Here is a 13,592-nt window from a genome sequence, read left to right as displayed (position 1 = left end):
CAGCATCAGTCAGGAATGCTAGATGCATACAATTTTATTAAAACAAATTGCTGTGCAATATATTGGAACAAAGGCTCAAAGCTATAATAATATGAACACTCTGGCTGCCACTGACATACAGCATACTCTAAGCAGCTGTATCAGGCGGCCTAGTTTCTGCAGAGACCATGTGCTGCTGAATACAGACAAGAACACTCGTGAGCTCGTGCGCCCTCTAGTCTCTTCTCCGTGTAATCCCTTCTACGTCATCGATAGACCACTAATCCTATCACTGTTTATGTCGTATATAGGCGTTCCTGAGCTAGTAAAGGGGAATGAGATAGTGGGGCGCAATCTCTGGAAGTGACGTTCCTAATCACTTCCGGATCATGTGCTGAATTTAGAGCTGCGTGTGACGGTATGTCTGTATATCGTACGGCTCTAGTGCAGGCTCGTATGGTTCACAATATAGCGCCCCCTGTTTTATAATGCTGGGAGCGCTGCATACTTGACGAAACACTAAACTTGTCTGTAATCTGGGTTGTTTTCCTTCAGGAGCGCACCCTATTGTTTGTGTAACTCCGGAAGTGACGTTCTTATCACTTCCGGATCACTCGCTGATGGAGAGTGTGTAGCGAGATCTACGTGTGAACGGTATGTCTGTATGTTGTATTTTCCTCTGTAATCCGCCAAGCTTTTCTGGGAAGAGGGTGCTTCAGTGTTCAGAGAAATGGTTGAGCTCACGTTTCTAGTGTTGTGCACCTCAGGCACAACGATGCAGTACCATGTTATGGTGGCCCTATGAACCCATCGGAGGGACACATTAAATGTCTTGTGTCCCCTGTTTCATAGGGCTGGGCACTTGCATGGGGACTCCACATTAGTCTAGGTTGAAGAGGGGCTGTGTGTGCGCAAGGGACCTGTTTGGGTAGAAGGGGTCCCAGCTGTGTAAAAGGGCTGATGATGTCCACACAAAAATAAGGCCACAGCCTGATCATTGGAAAGTTTACATATTAACGTTTATTCTGCGGGTCAGTACAATTACGGCGATGCCAAATTTATATAGTTTTTCTTCTTGGTAAAAAATAAGTTTATTTTGTTTTACCAAATTCTGAGACCCATAACTTTTTTTATTTTTTTGTCTATAGAGCGGTGTTGGGGCTCTTTTTTTTTTGCAGCGTGAGCTGTACATATAACTTTTTGAGCACTTTTTATTAGGCTTGTCACTATACCAGAATTTGGACTTCGATACTGATACTTCGTGTAGTATTGCGGTTCTTGATACCAAAACGATACTTTGCCAACAAAAAAAAGTTCTTACATATTCTGATGTGGTGTTATGAATTTTGAACCTCTATGTGGCTCACAATAATAGTAGTTAACCCCATTATGTTTCTCAGTCATAATGGACAACGTTGGGTTAATGTGTGAGGTACGTGAAGGGGTTAATGTGAGGCACATGGAGGTTCAAGATCCATAACAGCTCGTGCCTCACATTAATAAGGTGTCCCCATCATTTCCCTCATATAATGGCAACATTGGGGTCAACTGCTTAGGGACATGGCCAATTTTGGCCTTGAACAGAACAATTTTAATTTTCTCCACTTTGTGCTCTTAGCGGTTATGAGACTTTTGTTTTATGGTACATTTACATTATTATTAAATTTATGTAAATATATTTTTTTTTTGGCCAAAAATGCAGAAAAAAAAGGTTTTGGTTTTTTTTTGCAGCAGAGACTGATCATTATAAATGTTTCTAAAAATGTTGTTGTGCAGCTTATTACGCTTGTGACGATACCAAATATGTATAATATGTTTTGTATTGGGACTTCATTTAATCAATGAAAAAAATGCGCATTTGTGTATTTTTACAGATTTTTGTTTAACATTATTTGATTTAATATTTATTTTTAAACTTTAATGTACTGGCATATATCTATATGCCAGTACATTAGTCTGTATACTGATAGTACACAGGCAGTTGTTAGGACATACCTAAGTATGCCCAAAGAACAGGAGATATGGTCAGACACCCTGGGGTCTTTCAATGGACTCTGGGCTGGCCATATATGGTATGTCCCTCCCTTCTCATTTTCCTTTTGAATACTGCGGTCAGCTTTGATTGTGGCATTCAAGGCAATAGCGGCGGAGACCAGAGGTTTCTCTGATGTCCGCCATTAGAGCGGGGCTGCGGCTGTGTGGTTGAAGTCTTTTCCCCGCTCCTGATCGCTTTTGTGCCTGCACCATCAGAATGACGTGATGCGGCCAGCACTGAATAGAGAGAACGTGGCAGGTGCTTAGCAATGCACCCGCCATGTTCTCTGTTTTAAGGGCCAGTGCTGCCGCTCATTAGCGCTGTGCCGGCCGCATCACATCATGCTAGTAACCCTAGTCATGTATTACAATACTAAGCTGTGCAGCCGCACAGCTTAGGCCTCATGTACACGACCGTAGCCACGTGCACGGCTGTGATTTTCGGGCCGGCCGGCCACAGAGTGTCAGCCACAAATCGCGGGATGTGCACATTATTTTCAATCAGCCCGGACCGCAGAACACGGCTGTAATAAGACTTGCTTGTTCTTTCTGCGGTCCGGGCTCCTGGGCCATGCACGGACTGTGGAAACCACGGTCGTGTGCATGGCACCATTGGAATGAATGAGGCCGCAATTTTCCGTGGATTTTTGGTGGAATTGCGGCTGCAAAAGCATGTTCGTGTGCATGGGGCCTTTGTATTAAAATGAATTAACGGTATTGAACCGTTTGAGGGTGCACAGCATGGAAATAGTATCTATATTTCGATACATCATACAACCCTACTTTTTATTATATTACCGCAGTGTATTGCATATTTCTGTGCTCTCCTGTTAAGCCCTTCCTCTGGCAATTGGGGGAGTGATGGAATCTCCACCTTCTGTCTAAATGCCCTGGCATGCTGGATATCAGCTTTTGGGTCAAATCCTGACTGATGGCAACCCATTCCTGCCTAATCAGTCCTAGGAGTTTATCACAATTTCTTTTTTTTTTTCTGTGCACCTGCTTTTTGAGGTTTGAACACAGGTTCTCAATGGGATTGAGATCTGTGGAGTTTCCTGACCAAGGACCCCAAATGTCAATGTTTTTTGTTCACCTAGCCACTCAGTTTGCAGCAATTTAACCTCTCTCCTTGAAGTTCTTGATGATCCGATATATGGTTCATTTAGGGGCAATGTCGCAAGCATCAATGTCCTTGCCTGTAAAGCCCTTTTGATGCAAAGCAAGTGTTTCGTTGGAGGTAACCATGGCTAACAGAAAAAGACAATGATTTCAAGCACCATCCCCCTTTTAGAGCAACCAGTCTGCTCTTATAATTCAATCAGCATGACAGTAATATCAGCTTCTTTGTCCTTGGTAACACGTTCTCCTGAGCTAATGATAAGATCACTGATATGCTGTCAGCAGGTCATTTTGTGACAGGGCTGAAATGTAGTGGAAATTTATTTTTTTTGTGATAAAATTAATTTTCATGACAATGGCTTTGCAAGTAATTGCAATTCATCTGATCGCTTTTCATAACGTTCTAGAGTTAATGCAAATTGCCGCTAAGAAAACTGAAGAAGCAAAGTTTGTAAAAACCAAAATTTGTGTCCGTGTCAACTTTTGGCTAGGATTGTATAAACAACCAGCACTCGTCGTGTAGTGCAGGCCCCACTCACTGGCTATTCTGCTCACTTGTTAGCTTTGCTGTATAGACTGGTACCATATAAAGAGTTATTACATTATCATTAGAAGGTGGACGAGTGAAAGGATGAGACCCCTTCTGATTGCTAAAACGAAGCTGCAGAAGAGCTCGGGTGAGCGCTGTACTGCTTAGTTTCAGATAGACTTTCTATTGAGCCCATACACTGCTCCAAGGAAAATCTGAGTCCGTACACTGCTCGCTCAACATTTCAAGAAAAGCCGTTCATAAATGACACGGCACAGCGCCCACCCGAGCGCTTCTGCAGCTTTGTCTTAGCGATTAGCGGGAGTCTTTATGCTCGCACCCCCACCGGTCAAAGCTTCTGACATGTAAAAATGTTTATAAAAGTTTAGTTACTATTTAATGTATATATTTTGGGATATTAAACATATTTCTAATATATATTTTGCTTAGTTTTAGAGATGCAGCTTCTTGTATCCACTTTACATATAAGCTGAATATTGCCGCTTTGAGCCAAACCCATCGGTTTTCTTGACTGACGCTTTAGCTAAGTTTTTTTCACCCGGAATGTCCGGTGCGGTAAACTGCAGCACTTAGTCAGCCTGCTAGCAGGCGGGCCTCCTGGGATGACGTTTCATCTCAGGAAACCGCTGCAGCCTCTGATTGGCTGCAGTGGCGGTCACATGGGACGAAACGTCATACCTGCAGGAAGAAGCACAGGCTCCTGGGTGTAAGTATAAAAAAAAAAAGTTTTTTTTTCTGAGTTGCATTGTTTGCAGCGGTGTCGCTGCGAACCCGCCACAAAAAACGCAACAACTACTATTTGTTGCAGGTTTTACCCGGAAAACCTGCAACAAATAAGCAGCGTTTACGCAAATACAATTGACATGCTGCGGAATAAAATTCTGCACCACAAGTCAATTTCTGAGTGTTTTTTCCGCTAAGTATTTATGCAGCCTGTGGGTGAGATTTGTTTTATCTCATTCACTTTGCTGCTACTGTATTTGCTGCAGATTTCCTCAACAAAGGCAGGTTTGTAAAGGCCCTATTACACCGGCCGGTGCAGCGAGCGCCGATCAACGAGACCTCGTTGATCGGTGCTTGTTTGCCTGCCCGATCGTTTGCTCCTGCCCGATAGTCGCCTGTTGTAAAAGCCCCTTTAAAGAGGCTCTGTCACCAGATTTTCAAACCCCTATCTCGTATTGCAGCAGATCGGTGCTGCAATGTAGATTACAGTAACGTGTTTTTTTTCAAAAACGAGCATTTTTGGCCAAGTTATGACCATTTTTATATTTATGCAAATGAGCCTTTCTTAAGTACAACTGGGCGTGTTTAAAGTAAAAGTACAAGTGGGCGTGTATTGTGTGTGTACATCTGGGCGTTTTTACTTGTTTTACTAGCTGGGCGTTGTGAATAGAAGTGTATGATGCTGACGAATCAGCATCATCCACTTCTCTTCGTTACCACCCAGCTTCTGGCAGTTCACAGACACACAGCGTGTTCTCGAGAGATCACGCTGTGACGTCACTTCCCCAGGTCCTGCATCGTGTCGGACGAGCGAGGACACATCGGCACCAGGCGACAGAGGCTACATCGACTTACCTGCAAACGCCGATGCTGCTGCAGAATCAACTGTAGCCTCTGTCGCCTGGTGCCGATGTGTCCTCGCTCGTCCGACACGATGCAGGACCTGGGGCAGGAAGTGACGTCACAGCGTGATCTCCCGAGAACACGCTGTGTGTCTGTGCACTGCCAGAAGCTTTGTGGTAACGAAGAGAAGTGGATGATGCTGATTCGTCAGCATCATACACTTCTATTCACAACGCCCAGCTAGTAAAACAAGTAAAAACGCCCAGATGTACACACACAATACACGCCCACTTGTACTTTTACTTTAAACACGCCCAGTTGTACTTAAGAAAGGCTCATTTGCATAAATATAAAAATGCTCATAACTTGGCCAAAAATGCTTGTTTTTTAAAAGAAAAAAAACTTTACTGTAATCTACATTGCAGCGCCGATCTGCTGCAATAGGAGATAGGGGTTTGAAAATCTGGTTACAGTCTCTTTAACACTATACACAGATAAGGCTCTGTGTGCAACTTATCTTGCTTCTGGGAAGGGGGCTGTGCTCCATCTCTACCTGTAAACTGTTATAATGTACAGTATGAGGGCGGATTTACACGAGCGTGTGTGTTTTGCGTGCGCAAAAGGCACTTAACAGCTCCGTGTGTCATCACAAAAGATGTGCGGCTGCTTGATTTTCGCGCAGCCGCCATCATTATGACACTCTGTATGTTTTATAAACAGAAAAGCACGTAGTGCTTTGCAAACATACTTTTCACTGCTGTTGCGCGAATCACGCGCCTCCCACGGAAATGGGTGCGTGATGCGCGAAAAACGCCGAAATATAGGACCTGTCGTGAGTTTTACGCAGCGGACTTACGCTGTGCAAAAATCACTGACTGTCTGCACTGCCCCATAGAGTAGCATAGGACCGTGCGACACGCGTGAAAATCACGCACGTTGCACGGACGTATTACCCTAAGGGCTCATTTTGACGAACGTGTATGTTCACACGTAATCACACGTTTTACTCCTCGAATTACGCCTGAAAAGACCGCTCCTTTACGTATGCAAACATCTGCCCATTGATTTCAATGAATTTTACGATGTTCTGTTCAGACGAGGTGTAATTTTACACGTCGCTGTTAAAAGACGGCGCGTAAAAAGACACCCGCCTCAAAGTGCATGTCACTTCTTGGGACGTAATTTGAGCCGTTTTTCATTGACCCCATTGAAAAACGGCTCCAATTATGTCCGTAATGGATGCCGCGAAAAACGCGTGCACTTGCAAAAACGTCTGAAATTCAGGAGCTGCTTTCGTCTGAAATTCAGGAGCTGCTTTCGCCTGAAAACAGCGCCGTAATTTCAAACGTAATTTAAGACGTGTGAACATACCCTTACATTTCCCTGTCATCTCATTCCCATTCAACTGCCATAAAGCACACACCCTACTAAACTGTCTATACAGAAACTACAGGAATTCCTATATGGTTGCCCCAGGGAAGTATTCAAAAATAAAAAGTTACTACATTGAAAATAAATGTATTGTATTTAGAGGTCTTCCGGTTATTTTATCTCCACTAAACCTATAACCGTGCTGAGTAGGAGACTTAGGCTATGTTCACACAGAGTATTTTGGGGGAGGAATATCTGCCTCAAAATTCAGTTTGGAACTTTGAGGCAGATATTCCTCTCCCTGCACGCCGATTTTCGCGGCGATTATCGTGCCGTTTTTCGCCCGCGGCCATTGAGCGCCGCGGGCATAAAACAGGCGAGAAATACGCTTTCTCCTGCCTCCCATTAAAGTCAATGGGAGGTCAGAGGCGGAAGCGCCCGAAGATAGGGCATGTCGCTTCTTTTTCCCGCGAGGCAGTTTTACGGCTCGCGGGAAAAAGACGCCGACGCCTCCCATTGAAATCAATGGGAGGCGTTCTCGGGCCGTTTCTGCCGAGTTTTGCGACGCGGTTTCCGCGTCAAAAAACTTGGCAAAATACCCCGTGTGAACATAGCCTAAAAGGGAATGTGTTGCCAGCAAAACATGTTTTTTTTTTTTAGTTAAACAATTAGTGTGTAGGTGATTAAACATTGTTCTAATTTTTTTTATTTTTTTCACGAGTCAGGAAATATTATAAATTGGATTACATTTATAATATTTCCCAGCACTGGTCACTAGATGGAGAAATTCCCAAAATTGCAGCATTGCATGTGCTAAAGCAACCACATTGCTTTATGCTGCAAAATTGGGAAAAAATCCCTCGCTCTAGTGAGCTCTCAGAATCCCCCCCTCCTTTATCCTGGCTAGTGCCGGGAGAAACGAGGGGTTTGAACGGTCTAACCTCCTACACTGTGTGTCGCCATTTTTTGAGCTAACACAGTGTAGTAGGTTAACATACACTAGTAAACACACACTGAAACACGAACATACATAGAAATCACTTACCTGCTCCAGTCGCCTCCGGTCCGTCCGCTCCGTCTGCTGCCGCTGCTCCATGTGCACAAGTCCGGAAGCCGCGACCGGAAGTAGTAATCTTACTGTCCGGCCGCGACTTCCGGTCCACAGGAAAATGGCGCCGGACGGCGCGCATTTCAAATTGGACTGTGTGGGAGCGGCGCATGCGCCGTTCCCACGCACACGGCGTACACCATAGTGGATGGAACGGGCCCCGTTCGCATTCCCTATGGGACTGGAGCTGCCGTATTCCATGTCTGTATGTGTCGTTAATCGACACATACAGAAAGGGAAAAAAAAATGGCAGCCCCCATAGGGAAGAAAAAGTGTAAAAATAGAAAAAAGTAACACACAAACACACAAATATAAACGTTTTTAATAAAACCCTAACATAAAACTGATATAAAAAAAACAATTTTGGTGACACTGTTCCTTTAAAGAAGCACTCCACTTTTATTTTTTTTATTGCACCCTCCATTGGTAAATTGGTGTTTCAGTGGGGTGCTGTGTGCAAAAATACTTACCGATCCCCGCATCTTGTATTTTTTGGGTCCAGAGCCGCTCACGTGATCTTTCCTCTGACTTGTCCGGAGTCACTGTGCTTTTGAAAAAAATGCAACTCAGCCTCTCAATGCATTCCTATGGGAGCCAGAACAAGCCTCCATAGGAATGCATTGCGAGCATGACTAGGATTTCTGAAAAGTAGCGATTCCAGACCAGGTCATAATGAAGATCACGTGAGCGGCGCTGGACCCGAAAAACGACAAGATGCAGGGATCGGTAAGTATTTTTGCACACCGCACTACACTGAAACAGCAATGTTCAAATAGAGGGTGCAATAAAAAAAAATAAAGTGGAGTGCTGATTTAAAGAGGCTCTGTCACCAGATTATAAGTGCCTCTCTCCTACCTAATCTAATTGGTGCTGTAATGTAGATAACAGTGGTTTTTATTTTGAAAAACTATCATTTTTTAGCAAGTTATGAACAAATTTAGATTTATGCTAATTAGGTACTTAATGGGCGTTTTTTAAAACTTTTGACCAAGTGTGCGTTGTAAAGAGAAGTGTATGACGCTGACCAATCAGCGTCATACACTACTCTCCATTCATACTCACAGCACAGCGTGATCTCGCGAGATTAGGCTGTGCTGTCACTTACTCACACATTAACTTTACCGAAGTGTCTTGTGAGTGAATAGACATTACCTCCAGCCAGGATGCGATGTCTGTTCACAATCCCGACACTTCGGTAAAGTTTCTGTGGGACTTACTAACGCAGCACAGCGTGATTTCCGCATCAAAATCAGCGTAAAAAAAAAACCTAACATGTTCAAACATACCTTTTGTGGCTGCAGATAGACTTAGCATTTCAGCGTGCTTTTTATCATATGCAAATTAGGTCGCCTCAGGGGCTGTCCCAGGCCTGGCAAGTGCTTCAGTTCTCATTTGTAAACCCTGTCCAATGCCTCCCCATTGGCCTTGGTTGACGGCTCCAGCATTCGGCGACATCACTGTCTTTGGCATGAAAATCTAGCATTTGGCGATAACTCTGTCTTTGTCACAGAAATCTTGCGCAAGCACCATGATCTTCCGGCACTTGTGCAGTGCTTTCCCTGCTGTGGCCAACTGTCTTAGGCCCCATGCACACGACCGTGCCCGCAATCACGAAGTATGGGAGCACGGCCCGCAAAATGCAGAAGAACGGACATGTTCCACATCCGTAGCGCTACGGAAAGGGGTCCGCGTTCAATTAAAGTGAACGGGTCCATTTTTGTACGGTCGTGTGCATGAGGCCTTACTGATCTATTGTGCATGTGCTGCACCGCGTTTGTTCAAGATTTTGTGGCAGTGATGTTTCCGAACGCTGAAGCTGCCACTCACAACCAAAGGGGAGGCACTGGACAGGGTTTACGCGTGATAGCCGGAGTACTTACTGGGTGCTGCTATTGGATTTGTAACCATAAAGAACCTGACGGGCTCCTTTTGGTCATTAACTCCTTAGTAACCCGCCTATTTTAGGCCCTAATGACCAAGCTATTTTTTTCGTTTTTCTATAGTCCCATTCAAGGAGCTATAACTTTTTTTTCTGTCGACAAAGCTTTATGAGGACTTGTTTTTTGCGGGATTAGTACGTTTTAATGGCACTATTTTGGGGTACGTATCATTTTCTGATTAACTCTTTTTTTTGTGGGAATAGAAAAAAAACTGAAATTCTGCCATTGTTCTATGCATTTAAATTGACACCGTTCACTGTTTGGTGTAAATAACACGTTACCTTTTTTCTTTGGGTCGGTCGGTATGATTATGACGATACCACATGTATAGCTTTTTTAATGTTTTACGACTTGCACAGTAAAAACACTTTTGAACTAAAATTATTTGGTTTTTGTATGGTTGCTTTCCCAGAGCCATCATTTTTTTTATTTTTCCGTCTGTAGTGATTTTTGCAGGACGAGACAGTTTTGTTTGGTACTGTTTTGGGGTATATGGGACTTATTGATTAACTTTTATTATGACTTTTATGGGGGGCAATGGAGAAAAATAACAATTTCGCCATTTTTTTTATTTTTTTTACGATCACCTTGCGGATAAAATTACATTAACTTTATTATTTGAGTCATTACCTGCAAACGCTGATGCTGCTGCAGAATCAACTGTAGCCTCTGGTGCCGATGTGGCCGTCACGATGCAGGACCTGTGAGTGACGTCACAGATCTGCACTGTCACAAGCTGGGCGTTCTGAAGAGAAGAGGATGTTACTTCTCATCAGAGCGCCCAGCTAGTGAAAGTATTAAAAACGCCCCGATGTACGCACATAATACACGCCCACTTGGACTTTTAAACACACCCACTTGGACTTTTGCAAGCCTCATTTGCATAACTACAAAAATGGTCATAACTTGGCCAAAAATGCTCGTTTTGTTAAAATAAAAACGTTACTGTAATCTACATTGCAGCGCCTATCTGCTGCAATAGCAGATAGGGGTTGCAAAATCTGGTGACAGAGCCTCTTTAAAGAGGCTCTGTCACCAGATTATAAGTGCCCTATCTCCTACATAATCTGATTGGCGCTGTAATGTTCGATAACAGTGGTTTTTATTTTGAAAAACAATAATTTTTGAGCAAGTTATGAGCAAGTTTAGATTTATGCTAATTAGTTTCTTAATAGACAACTGAGCGTGTTTTTACTTTTTACCAACTGGGTGTTGTACAGAGGAGTGTATGACGCTGACCAATCAGTGTCATACACTTCTCATTGTTCCAGCCCAGCTTCTTTCACTGCACAATCACACTGTAACAATGGGCTCATACACTTCTCTGTACAACGCCCAGTTGGTAAAAAGTAAAAACACGCCCAGTTGTCAAGAAACTAATTAGCATAAATCTAAACTTGCTAAAAAATTATAGTTTTTCAAAATAAAAACCACTTATCTACATTACAGCGCCGATCAGATTATGTAGGAGATAGGGCACTTATGATCTGGGGACAGAGCCTCTTTAATAATGCTTTGGTATACGGTCAGTGTAAATCTGACGGGCAATCTATTAGGACGTACCTCTGGCTGTTGATGGGTGACTGGGGGAGTGCCGTCCCTCTGTAAACAAGTTAAATGCTGCGATCGCTATTGACCGAGGCATTTAACGGATTAAACGGCCGCGATCTAAGTAAACTTCGATTGCGGATGTTGGAGCAGGAGCCCGGCTGTCATTAGACAGCCGAGCCCTCTCCCCAGCTTGCACGGGACACCCGTGCAGGGCTTAGACTGGTTCGCCGTGAAAAGGCGATGGCCTATCCTAAGGCACCTTAGTGACCACCGTGTAAAGGCGTATTGGTGGTTTCTAACGGGGCTAATTAGATTTAACCCCTTCCCTCTTTGGCCGCTTTTGACCTTCCTGACAGAGCCTCATTTTTCAAATCTGACATGTTTCACTTTATATGGTAATAACTCCGGAATGCTTTTACCTATCCTAGTGATTCTGAGACTGTTTTCTCGTGACACATTGGACTTTATGTTACTGGCAAAATTTGCCCGATACATTCAGTATTTAATTGTGAAAAACACCAAAATTTAGCGAAAAATTTGCATTTTTCTCAATTTAAATGTATCTGCTTGTAAGACAGGCAGTTATACCACACAAAAATGTTGCTAACTAACATCCCCCATTTGTCTACTTTAGATTGGCATCATTTTTTTAACATCATTTTATTTTTCTAGGACGTTACAAGGCTTAGAACTTTAGCAGCAATTTCTCACATTTTCAAGAAAATTTCAAAATGCTATTTTTACAGGGGCCAGTTCAGTTGTGAAGTGGGTTTGAGGTCCTTAGATATTAGAAACCCCCAATAAGTCACTCCATTTTAAAAAATGCACCCCTCAAGTATTCAAAACAGCATTTAGAAAGTTTCTTAACCCTTTAGACATTGCGCAGGAATTAAGGCAAAGTAGAGGTGAAATTTACAAAGTTCATTATTTTTTTCCAGAAATTCATTTTGAATCCATTTTTTTTGTACCACAGAAGGTTTTACCAGAGAAATGCAACTCAATATTTATTGCCCAGGTTCTGCAGTTTTAGGAAATATCCCACATGTGGCTCTAGTGTGCTACTGGACTGAAGCACCGGCCTCAGAAGCAAAGGAGCACCTAGTGGATTTTGGGTCTCCTTTTTATTAGAATATATTTTGGGCACCATGTCAGCTTTGAACAGGTCTTGTGGAACTAAAACAGTGGAAACCCCCCAAAAGTGACCCCATTTGAGAAACTACACCCCTCGAGGAATTTATATAGGGGTGTAGCAAGCATTTTGACCGGCCAGTTTTTTTGCAAAAATGTTTGGAACTAGGCCATGAAAATGAAAATCTAAATTTTTTCAAATAAAATGTAGGTTTAGCTAATTTTTTTTCATTTCCAAAAGAACTAAAGTAGAAAAAGCACCACAACATTTGTAGAGCAATTTCTCCCGAGTAAAACAAGACCCCACATGTTGTAATAAACGGTTATTTGGACACACAGCAGGGCTTAGAATGGAAAGAGCGCCATTTGGCTCTTGGAGCTCAAATTTAGCAGGAATGGTTTGCGGAGGCCATGTCGCATTTGCAAAGCCCCCTAGGGGACAAAACAGTGGAAACCCCCAACAAGTGACCCCATTTTGGAAACTATACCCCTCGAGGAATTTATCTAGGGGTGTAGCAAGCATTTTGACCGGCCAGTTTTTTTGCAGAAATTTTTGGAAGTAGGCTGTGAAAATGAAAATCTACATTTTTTTCAAATAAAATGTAGGTTTAGCAAATTTTTTTTAATTTCCACAAGGACTAAAGGAGAAAAAGCACCATAAAATTTGTAAAGAAATTTCTCCCGAGTAAAACAATACCCCACATGTAGTAATAAAAGGCTGTTTGGACACACGGCGAGGCTGAGAAGGGAAAGAGTGCCATTTGGCTTTTGGAACTCAAATTTAGCAGGAATGGTTTGCGGAGGCCATGTCACACTTACAAAGCCCTTGAGGGGACAAAACAGTGGAAAACCCCAACAAGTGACCCCATTTTGGAAACTACACCCCATGAGGAAATTATCTAGGAGTACAGTGAGCAGTTTGACCCCACAGGTGTTTTACAGAACTTATTGGAAGTAGGCCGTAAAAATGAAAATCTACATTTTTTGAAATAAAATGTAGGTTTAGTTTTTTTTTTTCATTTCCACAAGGACTGAAGGAGAAAAAGCACCATAAAATTAGTAAAGCAACTTCTCCCGAGTAAAACAATACCCCACATGTGGTCATAAACGGCTGTTTGGACACACGGTAGGGCTCAGAATGGAACTAGCACCATTTGGATTTTGGATAGTGTCTGGGCGCCATGTCACATTTGCTGAGCCCCTGTAGTACTAGTACAGTGGAAACACCCCAAAATTGACTCCATTT

At 43.0% G+C, this 13,592-nt stretch overlaps 1 protein-coding gene across 1 annotated transcript in view; it reads left to right on the top strand.

The window, feature by feature from the left end:
* Positions 1-368: 368 nt before the first annotated feature.
* LOC142652534 (uncharacterized) overlaps positions 369-13,592 on the top strand; it is a 143,743-nt gene continuing 130,519 nt past the window's right edge. Inside the window, exon 1 of the mRNA XM_075828179.1 lies at positions 369-397. The gene's annotated coding sequence lies outside the window, so the exon portion shown is untranslated. The remainder of the gene's footprint in view (positions 398-13,592) is intronic.

Source organism: Rhinoderma darwinii, chromosome 5 (genome assembly GCF_050947455.1).
Source record: "Rhinoderma darwinii isolate aRhiDar2 chromosome 5, aRhiDar2.hap1, whole genome shotgun sequence".
Classification (NCBI taxonomy): domain Eukaryota; kingdom Metazoa; phylum Chordata; class Amphibia; order Anura; family Rhinodermatidae; genus Rhinoderma; species Rhinoderma darwinii.
Note: the sequence above shows the minus strand (reverse complement) of the source record. Positions and strands in the feature narration are given on the sequence as shown.